Genomic DNA, 12,531 nt, shown 5'->3' with positions numbered 1-12,531 from the left:
TACTCAAATCTTATCCATGGGTCACCATGCACTGCAACAACAATAACTTAGAACCAAAATCTTGAAACAAAGAATATATAACATATATTATGTAACTACATAAAGCTCCCATCCAAAGTGATACCAATTTATACATGGCATCATGAACAATATTATGACCAAAACCCCACTAAAAGTAAACAAAGCTTCTCATGCACCATAATCTACTACTAAGATTCAAATGAACAACTATATCAGGTACACCCTTTTTTTTTTCTCATTGCAATCAACATACCAATGTAATAATGGTGACCAACAAGGCATACCAAATTGAATCCTCATTAGACAAGCTACAAGATCAACACATATGCAACATCCCAAAGGAGAAATACATATCCAGTGATCGAATCTTAAATTATTGAAATATTTGACCCCGCATCAGTATCATGCATAACAAAGATAATCAGGAATAACATGTAGATTTCTAAGCCTCAAACATTATAATCAATGCTATATTTGATTTACCAAACAAACCCACATAGGAGTAACCATAGATCAATAAGAACCCTCCAAGAAGTTGTTCAAACCTGTAGCCATCTTCGTCCAAAACACCCTAAATATAGTCTTATCTTATATCTATATACCAAAAAATTTAGTTAACATATAAAACTAGAAAAACTGTCTCTATAAATCTAAAATCCACTTAAACATCTAGACATTCACAAATAAGTACAGATCTACAAACCCAACAACTGAAAAATAAGAGAACACTAAAACCCAATATGGAAACCAAGTTGTCCAAGAGCTTAAAATATATGAAACATATCAAATCACAACTCACAAAGAGGTTATTGGCTTATCTTCCAATGCTTTCATGTAACCATGGGCTAAAATCATGAACCAAACATAAACACTCCAATCCATAGTCCAAATAGCTGGTGTTTCTCCATTGTAACCAAGATGTTGATACCCATCTAACATGAACACCTTCTCATTGCATATGACCAAAAGGCAAAGGAACTAAACTACTAAACAATAGGTTACACATATATTATCAAACAAGAGATCCAGGTTACCAAACCATAACCAACTCCATGAAAATCCACAATCATAAGCTTCGAATGCCCAACATAGATCACATTGATAATATATATTGCTTCTAATATAAAAAAATTATAAAACAAACTTAACTCACAAAAAATAATTGCAGCTCCATAAGCCTTTCAACAACATTTAATCCCTTCTAATAGATTCCAACAAGCTTTCCAAGCTAAGAAACCAAAAATAGAGGAATACCTAAAACTAGTTAACCTTCAACTTTGATACCAAATGTTGGGAAATAAATAGGCTCAATGCCAAATATTTTGAAGGTTAATATCTATCCAATAAACCAATCAAAAGATGAGATACAAGGCTTGGACAACTACAACATGAAAATCTGAAACTCATACGCAAATCTAAAAATTAAGTTTCGTTAATATGGAAAACCATGCTTAGATCCTTCTTCTTAATAATACCAAAAATTAGCCTACATATCATTCTTAATAATCCTATCTTATGTAAACTTATAATAGAAAATAAATAAAGAATATCATCACAATAAGATAGCAAAAATGAGGCACAAATCAACAACATAAAAACACCACATAACAAAGGATTTACATAAGGAAATCCTTGCGAAAAAAATCCACCAAGTGAGGTCAAGTATGCATTATTGACAATAAATGTGATTACAATGCATTCACTTTAATTCTCCTCTTTGCCTCCAACATAGCAGCACCTATGTACCTGTGAGCAACATCCTTATTCCTTCCATTATCCTTGTTCTTGTAGATTAACTCTACATTTAGTTGTTTCCCATTTCATTGTACATCTAAAGAACCAAAATTATGGAATGCAAAGAGCTCCAAAACGACCAATAAATGTGTCCAAAGAAGGCTCTTGATTCCAAACGACCACAACCCTTGGATTGCCTCTAAGGAAGTTCAAAGGACATTGGTTCTGGCTCTAATACTTTCCCTCCAACTTGGGCATCCAACCTTGCAAGATAAACATTACATTAAATGCAATAAATGATAGAATACTAAGAGACACATGTTACCTCTTCCAAGCCTCCACTTAGATAATCTCAAAGGTTACTCATTTCTCCAATTCTCAAGTCATTAATTATCCTGTTCTAACCATCCACATGTGGGGAAAACAATATTAAATAATTATGTTCACAACCCACCTTTATTGCTGCTAATGGAACCCATCACCCCTTATGAATGTATTACAAACAATAGTGATAATAAATATTACTAATATATTTTTCCAATACACCCTAAGTTCCATATGACACTTTCCAAGGATTTTGGAAACATGTCATTGGATTTACGAGCTAGATGGCACCTTAATCCTAACAATTTTTATCATTTTTTAGATTCCTTTCCATTTGTTGTTTACTTAAGTATTTATTCCAACCTTTCTTTTCGAATGCAAGTGATGATTTATTCCATCCAAATTTCTTCTTAGTCCTATTTCAATAAGTTGAGATTGACTTTAGTTTGTGCTCCTTTTTAATAACTTTCTCAAACACCTAGTCCATGGTTGTCAAACCATGAACATCAACCTCTCCATAGATTTGTGCAATAAGGTCCATCATTAATTTCCTTATCCTAAACCTTTCATCGTTTTGATGTTGTGGTACGTATTTTAGCAACCTAGAATAATTATCCTAATATTTAGTCACCGGCATATCTCCTTGTCATAGATCCTACAAATCAATGAGATATTGGTCAAAAAAGAGTTGAGGTAGCCACCTTTGTCTAAATATGGCCACTAACTAATCCTAATTGACCCTTAGGGAACTCATCCCTAATTCCATTTTTTTGTTCATCCCCTAAGTAGATGCTTCTTGAGCTAGTTGGAAAGCTCCCCAAATTGCCTTGGTTACTTCAAAATTGTTTCTTATCTTGAAGTGTTTCTCCATCTTAGTGATCCATATCATGGTACCATCAAACTTAGGTGGAGTTACCTTTCTCATATCTCTATCCAACTCATTGGTCATACAAGCTCTCACATCCCCTTGGTTTTAAAGATTTTGGTTAGCTTCTCCATGAGCATCGCGAGTACTTTTCTCTTGATCATTGTTTTTACAATTTCTTGGATTGCTTCTTCATTATTAGAATCACCAACCCCTTTAACTTTTGCTTAAGGGCTCATAGTATTTCCTTGGCTTTTTCCAAAATGGATAAGATTTGATCTAGTTTTTCCATTGGGTTTTCTTGTTATTGACTTGAACCATCATAACTTCCACCAAGATTTGCCCTTGTTCAAACCATTTTCCCCCTTAGTAGGTAATACTAGTTAAAATTAGTTTTTTTATATCAAGATATTTTAAAATTGATGGTTTAATTTGAATTACATACAATTACTTTGGTTTAAATTCTTATATTGTAAGAGATTCATAATTACATAAAATATAATGTTTCAACACAAAAATAAGATCTTTACCTATAATAATGGATTATACATCCTTATTCATATAGGTTTATCATGATATTACATATCACTATTTGAGAGAAGCATTTCTTCAAGTTTCTCCTCTCATTCAAAATTTGAGAAAAATACTCAGAGGGTAGATGACCTTGCAGATACTCCTAAATATCCTCTTTAATCATCTTTGGTGTGTTGTAATCACACCCGATGGGCTAGTCGTGAATGATCAAAGGTTTCTTAGATATAGCTAGAGTAACTAGAGTGTTTTTTGGTTGTTCAACTTGTTTTTTATTCTCTTGCTTGATACACTCGGGAGCATCAACAAAAAAATTTGGATTTAGAGAGCCATGCTTTTCTTGAGTAATCACAACTTTCTCATTCTTGGTTTCAATTTTAGTTCTCTTTGGTTTCTTTGGTTTTCTTTTTTTTCTCCAAGCCTTTGACTCGTCCATTTCTACGTTCAATGCACACAAGAAGTTATCTCATAGACAAGTTTGCATGATAAGCTCATAGACTTTAATTTTTAAATCATGTGTAATGAATCCATACTAGTTCCAACCATTCTAACACTATATATTTATATTTATATATATAAGTAAATTGCACAATTTCCATTTCCAAGGCAAAATGAAATAAACTAGAACAAATAATTGCATTGATCATCTTTCCTCATCATGGTACATAAGATTAAATGAACAATATTTCATAGTATAATAGTCATGTTTTCATCAGTCATTTTCATAGTACATAAACATAATTACATGGCTCATCTCATTTGGATGAAGATAACACAACCATATTATAATAACAAGAGGAATCATGAAAGTTGTCTCTAATAGTCCAAGTCTTTAGCAATCAATCACAAGAGGGGCAATATCACCCAAGTTCTTTTCCTTCAACCATAGAATAGTGGTCCCTCACATACCTTCTGACTAGAAGTGACCTTACCCTTCACAAGACCGTCAAATCCAAGAAAATTCTAATGTCACCAAGTCATTTGAGAACTAGTGTTGTGTATTAATGCAAATAACCTACCATATATCTTCTAGATACCTTCTAGCTATGCATGACATATATGGTTAGTTTGCAACTTTAGACATGGTGAATCAATAATGAAATCAATGATTTTGCATTACTTTGACCACATATTTAATAATATAAAATATGTAAACTTACGTGGTCATATGTTTAGATACACTTCTATCCCAAACTAGATATAGAAAATGATCCCACAATCATGTTTTTTAGTCACATTTAACAAATAACAGTCCTATTTTGTATATATTTTAGAGATGTTGAAACACAATTAAGATAATCGATCTTACCTTCTTTTCCAAATTGATAGGAACATATTATTCAACTATTTTAGTACTGATCATCATTGTTATTTTTGTCTAAATAAACATGTGGGAAATGTGTACTTCTAGCATATGTAGTATTACTTCTTTATACACGATCAATTGGTGTGATACAATCACATGTATAATATAGATTTACACACATATATTGTTTTTATGTACATACATACATGCATGCATGCGTACGTACATATGCATGCATGCATGCATGTATGTATGTATGCATGTATGTATGTATGTATGTATGTATGTATGTATATGTAGCGTCCTAAAATTGCACCCCTTTGTAATTTTGACCGTATTTGGGTCTTCACCTTAGTGTTTGCACCCCTTGGCTTGATTGAAGACCTGATTATGCTCATACACATCACAAATGCCATAAAACTCAAAATCCACCTCATCAAGCACCTTAAGACTACCCCAAAATAGGGCAAGACCATGGTGCCATGACATGGTCCACCCTAATTTGGGGCCCTTCAAAACCCAATGCAACACTTTAAATTTGAGTGGGATCTCCCTCTCTGTGTCTGTTCATGTCAAAAAATCAATTTATTTTCCTGATGGGCAAGTATATAAAGAGGATTTCCCCTCTCATTTGAAGTAATCCACAAGCATCCATCAATTAGAAAGAGCACACACATGTGATCAAGCATTCAATAATTCAAGAGCAATTGAGCATTTTAAGTCTTCCTTCAAGCCTTGGAGCAACAATAAAGTCAATATTCAAGCATTGAAGTGGAGATCTACATCATATTTCATGAAACCCTAATTCCATGTGGACACAAGAAAAAATTCACAAGGAGGTATCATCATTCAATTTTTCAGTCATAATTCAGCATCGCCTTCAAAAGGAGATCCTTTCCTTACAGTCATTTCAATTATCTCTATTTCAATTTCATGGTTAATTACAAAACAAGGGTTTGACCTAAGGCAAGCCCCTATTCCCAACCCTTTTTCCCTTCTTTTTGTGTGTAGGAAACAGGTACAAAGTTGTACTCCTTAGAATAGGCTTCAATCACAAAGACGAATCATCCCCTTCAACGTGCAAAAAGTTCGGAGGACTGTTGTGATGCGCCATGGTCTTGACTTTTTAGGATCTTTTTTGAGGATGAAATCTGACTCAGCTTATACTACTCAGATCCAGGTGCACACGAAAATCCCGCATATGTAGCTCACTGTTTTCCTAGTTTTGCCCTCATTTTTCAACACTTTACCTTAATTCAGCATTTCAACTTACAAAAGAGAGGAAAAAAACCAACAAAAATTAATCAATCCATTTGATATTCAGTCCTTAATCTGATTTGTGACTGAATCTAGTGGATTCCCTTCCCTCTTTTGAATGTAAAGGTTTTTAAGCAAAATTGATTTGGTGATTTCTCCCTTCTATGTTGCAAATTTCCAAATCAAATTTTCCCCTTTACAGTATATACATGTATGCCATATATACACACATATACATATATATATTGTCAAAATTCTTCTGTTGTAAAATAAAATAAAGACTAACAAGTGATAATTTTTAGTTTACATCAACTTTCGAGCTCAAGATCTGAACACAACACTTGATAATTAAACTCTTTAATGATTAGAGTGAAATTAGTTTTTGGCTTCAATTGTGTATAAGATTTTTGTATCAACATTTTAGATCACACTCTGTGATCCATCATCAGGATAATGAGAGCCAAAGGAATCAAATAAGATATTCAGTTGTAGACCAAGCACAATAAAAGGAGGGGATGAGAGAGAGAAATGAGGCACAAAAATCAAGAGATCAATATGGTCAAAGGTTCAAAGGGAAGGAACCAAAAAGAAAGAGAACACAAAGAGAATAAACAAAAATGATAAAAAGACACCAATAGAAAGAACAAAAAATAAAAAACCAAGAACAATAAACAACAAAACAAAAAAAAAGTCAAAAAATAATCAAGAAAAATATATAAGAAATCTAACTTAAAAAATAAATTAATTAAATAATGAATTAATTAGCTAAAAATAAAAAAGGAACATAAAAAATAAATGACAAAAAAAATAGTATTATGTGTGTGTGTGTGTGTGTGTGTGTGCGTGTGCGTGTGTGCATGTGTGTGTGTATGTATGTATGTATACGACAAAAACCAAACACCCATACACATAAATATCAATGTATGTATGTATGCAAATATTTATGTGTGTATGAATAGGTATGTATGTAAATACACACGCGCACGCACACACACACACACATGCAAAGAAATGAAAGAATACAAACTAACTAACTAAAAACCAAACAAACATAAAAGAAAAAATTAGATAAAGACAAATAAATTTGTGTGCATGTGTGTGCAGGGGAGCTGAGGGACTAAAAATATAAGAGAATGATATTGGCAAGCTAGGAGACAAAGAGGGGCAAGGAGGAAAGAACAAGGATAAGAAAGAGCAAGAAGACTAATAGAGCTTGGATAATAAGGGTTGCGAGGATACAGTGAGACTCCAACTGTCGTCTCGGTTAAGGTTGGAAGGGTGATTGTAGATCTCAATAGCTTCCTTGAGCTTTCTTTTGAAGAAGTTGTCTTCTTTGAACAAGGTTTGGGTGCTCTCAAGACAAATATGGTGGTTGGTAGAGAGGGAGTGGTCTGCAAGGGTTGACTTGAGGGTCTTCTCATGCTTGATATTTGTGCTATGTTCTTTGATTATAGTGCAAAATGAATGTCTAGTCTCACCTATATAAGGCATGCCACAAGAGCAAAGAATCTTGTAGACATCGGAATCAAGAAAGACATCTCTCTTATCTTTGAGAGGAGGGATGCGATTCTTCAACATAGAGAATGGCTTGAAAGAACATTGAAGACCTTTTTTTAGGATTTGACCGTTGGATCTTTCTATAATTTGGAGGAAAGTTTTATAACTATCATTTCTAAAATCTAACCGGAGAGATTGTTCTGGTGAATAATATTTTAAGAGTTATTAATGATTGTTCGTGACTGTAATTTCATGACCAGAATAGAGTAAATTTCATAGTTTGGGAAAATTCTTGGTTTTCATTTGCAAGAAATCAATAGATGAAGGGTTTAAATGATTCATATTTAATGCATAATATATGGATCTACAATAATGATGGATTGATATCTATGGAGAAGATTTGATAATGGTTATTTGATTGATGATTTTGTTGGGAAATATATGAGAATGCCTCTAATATGTTGGAAGATTTGTGTTGATGATTGAGCTTCACAAATGATTTGAGGTTCTTGGTTGGATTTCACTATGCTCTGCATCAAATTGGTATCAGAGCTCAGGAAAAGGTCTGGGCTGAGAAAGTGATTGGTATTTTGGTTTACTAATGGTTGTGGTTGCAGATGTATATCCACTGGCTGCAAGTAGGCAGACATGAAGGTCTGTCATGGGGCCATAGGAGATGGTCCAAGAGGCTTGAGAAAGAGGTCCAGTGGGTTGCCAAAAGACCTAGGGAGAGAGGCAAGGAAAGGACTCATGGGTGAGGCAAAGTAGTTGGTGAGTTTGGTACAGCATTGAGGGTGGACTTATGTTTGGAGCAGCATCTTGAGGAGTAGCCAGTATGTAGGTTATTTTCATCCATGTTTCCTAAGGACTTGGAAACATTTCAAAGTTGAGAGTATGGTGCAGGAGCACCTAACACAAAGGCACAAAAGGAGTCTAGTCAGTTACCCGGTACCAACTGCCGATAACCGATGGGTTAACTGTCGACGCTAACACAATTTACCTTATGCTTAATTACCCAACAACAATAGACTAAGCTAAAAGTTGTAAACTTGAGATGTCCAAACAAAAGCTAAGAAACCATGCAAGTGATTGTAAGGTCTTTAGTTCACAACAATAAATTTGGCATAACAATAATTTATGGGTCAAACCCATTAGCTTCTAGCCTTACTGAAAACCTATTCGAACTACCAATATCACCACAAAAGAATATAACAATATTCTATAAAAAATATTTCACTTCATGGAATTAAACCAAAACCTTGTTGTCATCTAAGTCTTTTTAATAAACAATATGGTTTTTGTTCAAAACAGAGAAATAGTATAGTTCTAAGATACGAGCTCCTGAATGAGAACCCTTCATCTAGTAATACATAGAATTAATGATAATTATTTGATGGTTTTATCTCCAATCAATCAAACACAACTCTGACAATAATAAACCCCTACATTTTAATATATCGTCAATGAATACAATAGTAACATTTAATCTAATCACATATGAAACCTTCACATAAAGTCATAATCTCTTTGAACACAAAATAGAACAGTAGGGTTTACATACCATGAATTGTAGAGCCTTGAGAATGCAAAAAGATCACTCCTCAATTCCTCTTTCTCCCCTTTTGTCATGTCCCCTTTGTTTGCCCTTTTTTCATTAAAATTTTTCTCATTCTCCATCATTTTATCCACATTTCCATTCATCTTCTTCAATTCCAACTTCCTCTACCTTCATTTCTCTCCACTTTGCAAGCAGTAAAGACCCACTTCTCTTCATATTACTCACTATTTGAATTGATGGCATCCAAAGTACTTGGTAATCAATTCTTGATATAGGCTATTAAATATCCAAGTTTGAGTTGTTACTCAACTATGGTCCAAGTTCAAGTTGCATTTAGCTAAGAATAGATTCACACATACACACGTAAAATATAGTCATATTTACATTTATATCAATCTCTACGTGTCTTTAATTAGACATATATTTGTATGCATATGTGTGTGTGTGTACTTATCAATATGCAAAAACCACACAAGTATGAGTTTGTACAATACATACATATATAGATGCATATATATTAATGTATACAACTATGCATATTTGCTTACATTCTTTTATAAACACTTGCTCTTACTGTAAGAGTTTCACTAATTAACACATAACTCACAATACCAAAATTTACCCATGGAAAATATTACAGTAGACAAATAATCATGATCTACAAAAACACATTTTCACATAGGTCAAGAAATGCAAATTCATGAAACCACACAACATTTCACAAGGAATTAGAAATGAATTATATTACAATCATAGGAAACAACAATTACTATTGGTGTAGAGACTTCTTCCATTTCTCCATTCCTTGAATCTATGAGTAGTGGCAGTGGTAGTGGTAGTGCTAATATCGGGCCTAGAATTTGTAGATCTTTATCTAATTTGTATTCACAATTGGTTCCATGTGCTACTCTAGATGTCCAACCTTCACTTGTGAGTCTAGATTCAAACAAGGATAAGCATGATGCTACAAGAAGTGCAAATGGAGACTTTTGGTTCTATTGCATCATTCATTTTTTTTGTATTTAGAGATATTTAGATATTTAATATTATTTATTTATTTTATTTGTTTTAAGTCTCTTTATTGGCAAAACATGATAGATGTGATTATTGTTTGTAATGTAAGTTCAAAGCCCCTTACGATGAGGAGAACAAATGCTCTAATTTGAGTCAAAAGATTATTGATGTCAAAGCTAGAATTGACAAGCATAACGACATGGAAAACGAGTTGCACAATTATGATTGATGGTTGGATCGATAGAACCAAAATGGAACATTGTTGAATTTTCTTGTTTCTTCCTCAAATAATTGTACTATTTGAAACCGATTAATTTAATGACAACCTTTTTAATTTCTAATTTATTGAATCACTGTTTTTTTTTCAAATGGCACAATATTCCTTAAGTCCATTGAATTCTTTTATAAAGGTTTACAAGGAATATTGAACAAGGTGGTTAAGGGGAATATAATGCAAATAGTTACAAATTATGCAACAAGTTATGTTGTTGTAGTTAGAATTCTCATGGATATACACCCATCCTTATTCTGGACTCCTTATGTTGCTTATTGTCTTGACCCTATGTTATTGATTCTACTTGCAAATCAACCAAATTCAAGTTTAGTTCAAACTAAATCCATAATCCAATCCAATTCTCTTGCAAATATAGATGGGTTACGACAAAATGGGGTTGGGTTAGTCTAAGACAAACCCAAGCAAACCCAAGCAAGCCCAAGAAGGATCTAGGGGATCCTAGGCAAATTCATTCATTTTCTTTGTTTTTAATTATTAAAAAAAAATCCTCCTTTGATTGTCTTTTAAATTTTTATGACAATGTGCACCATGAAGGTCTACGTGGTTTTGAAGGGCTTGGTGACAAGGGCTTTGCTCCAGACCCCATGAGGGGCATCACCTCTTGACTCCACAATGGGCATTACCCCCGAACCCCCATGAGTGGTATTATCCCTTGACCTTGATAGGGGTGCTACCCCCAAATCCGTATGAGGGGTGCTACCCCTTGACCCCACTAAAAGGATTGCCTCTAAAGGCCCACAAAGTATTGGTATATGAAACTAGAGCCAACTAACTCGGGTACTTCCACTTTCCAACTTGTTGCACTTGTGGACCCTAAAAGCAAATATTAGTGTGAATGGCAATGGCATTGCTTGTAGTTCTTCACATGTTTCAATACCATCTAACATCAATGATGATAATAATGATGATTTGAAAAATCCACATGATGTTGAAAATAGATTGTTGAACTTGATATTATTATTTTAATATTGCATTTGAAGTTTGAATGATGGATATTTTATAATATTTATCATTTATGTTTTAAGTAACATTAGAGTTTATGGTGATATTGTTGATTAAATTACATTGTAGTATTCTAAACATAATTCCTACTTTTAGGCTACAAATGGATATATATTTATGATTTTTGTAGACGCCTAAAAATTAATTAAATTTGATTTAATTAACTCCCCTTGTAACATAATTAATTTTTGTTAATTATATTAGCCTCTTTAGCCTTTTCAAAAAATTAATTAAATTTGATTTAATTAATTATGTCCCCGTCCATTTATTAATTCTATTCCTTTTTTTTTATCAAAATTTGATTTATTTTAATAACTTGAACTACACCTTAGCCCATTCATTAATTAATTCTTCTAGACCACATTAGTTAAGTAATTGACTATCATCCTAGATTCCTACAAATCCTCCCACTAATCCCCCTCATCAATCTAATTAACCAAAGCTTAATCCTCATTATCATTTTTCTATACTTTTAATTCACCTCACCTACCCCTAGGTCCACATGTGACACCCCTCTTAAATGACTTGCATGCACAAGTCATTTTCAAGTCTTCACTTCATCCTTTGACTAAAGGTGCTCACACATGTGTGAGAATACTCTTCCCCATGAAGCCACCCTACATTTCCCTTTTCACCCCTTTGTCATTTCCCTCTTCCTACACCTCTTCTATTTTGTCACTTTTACCTCCACTTGTTACTCTCTTGTTCTTCCCAAGATGTGCTCACACATGCACACCTTGCTCTCTTCCCCATGACAAGTGTTCTTCCCAAAATCCTCCACCTTATGACACTTGTCACAAGACTATGAACCAAGCCACCTCATCTCCTCACGTTCAATCCTAGCCCTCCAACTTTAAATCCTAACTGTCCAATTCAAATCCAAAAATCTATAAATTGGAGTCTCCTTCATTTTATAACCAACAATTTATGCTAACCTTATGCTACCAATTTGACTTCTTGTGCAACAAAGAGAGTAATCGACATATCTATCTATCAAAAGCAAATCAAGTGGCTTAGGGTGCACCACTTCAAGCTCAATCCATGGGATATGTGAAAAGTATAATGCATGTTTAGACTATTTGTTTTATGTTTGAACACATATTTAGCATTACACTTTTTGTTGTCTT

Source organism: Cryptomeria japonica, chromosome 4, assembly GCF_030272615.1.
Source record: "Cryptomeria japonica chromosome 4, Sugi_1.0, whole genome shotgun sequence".
NCBI lineage: Eukaryota > Viridiplantae > Streptophyta > Pinopsida > Cupressales > Cupressaceae > Cryptomeria > Cryptomeria japonica.
This window is presented reverse-complemented; position numbering follows the sequence as displayed.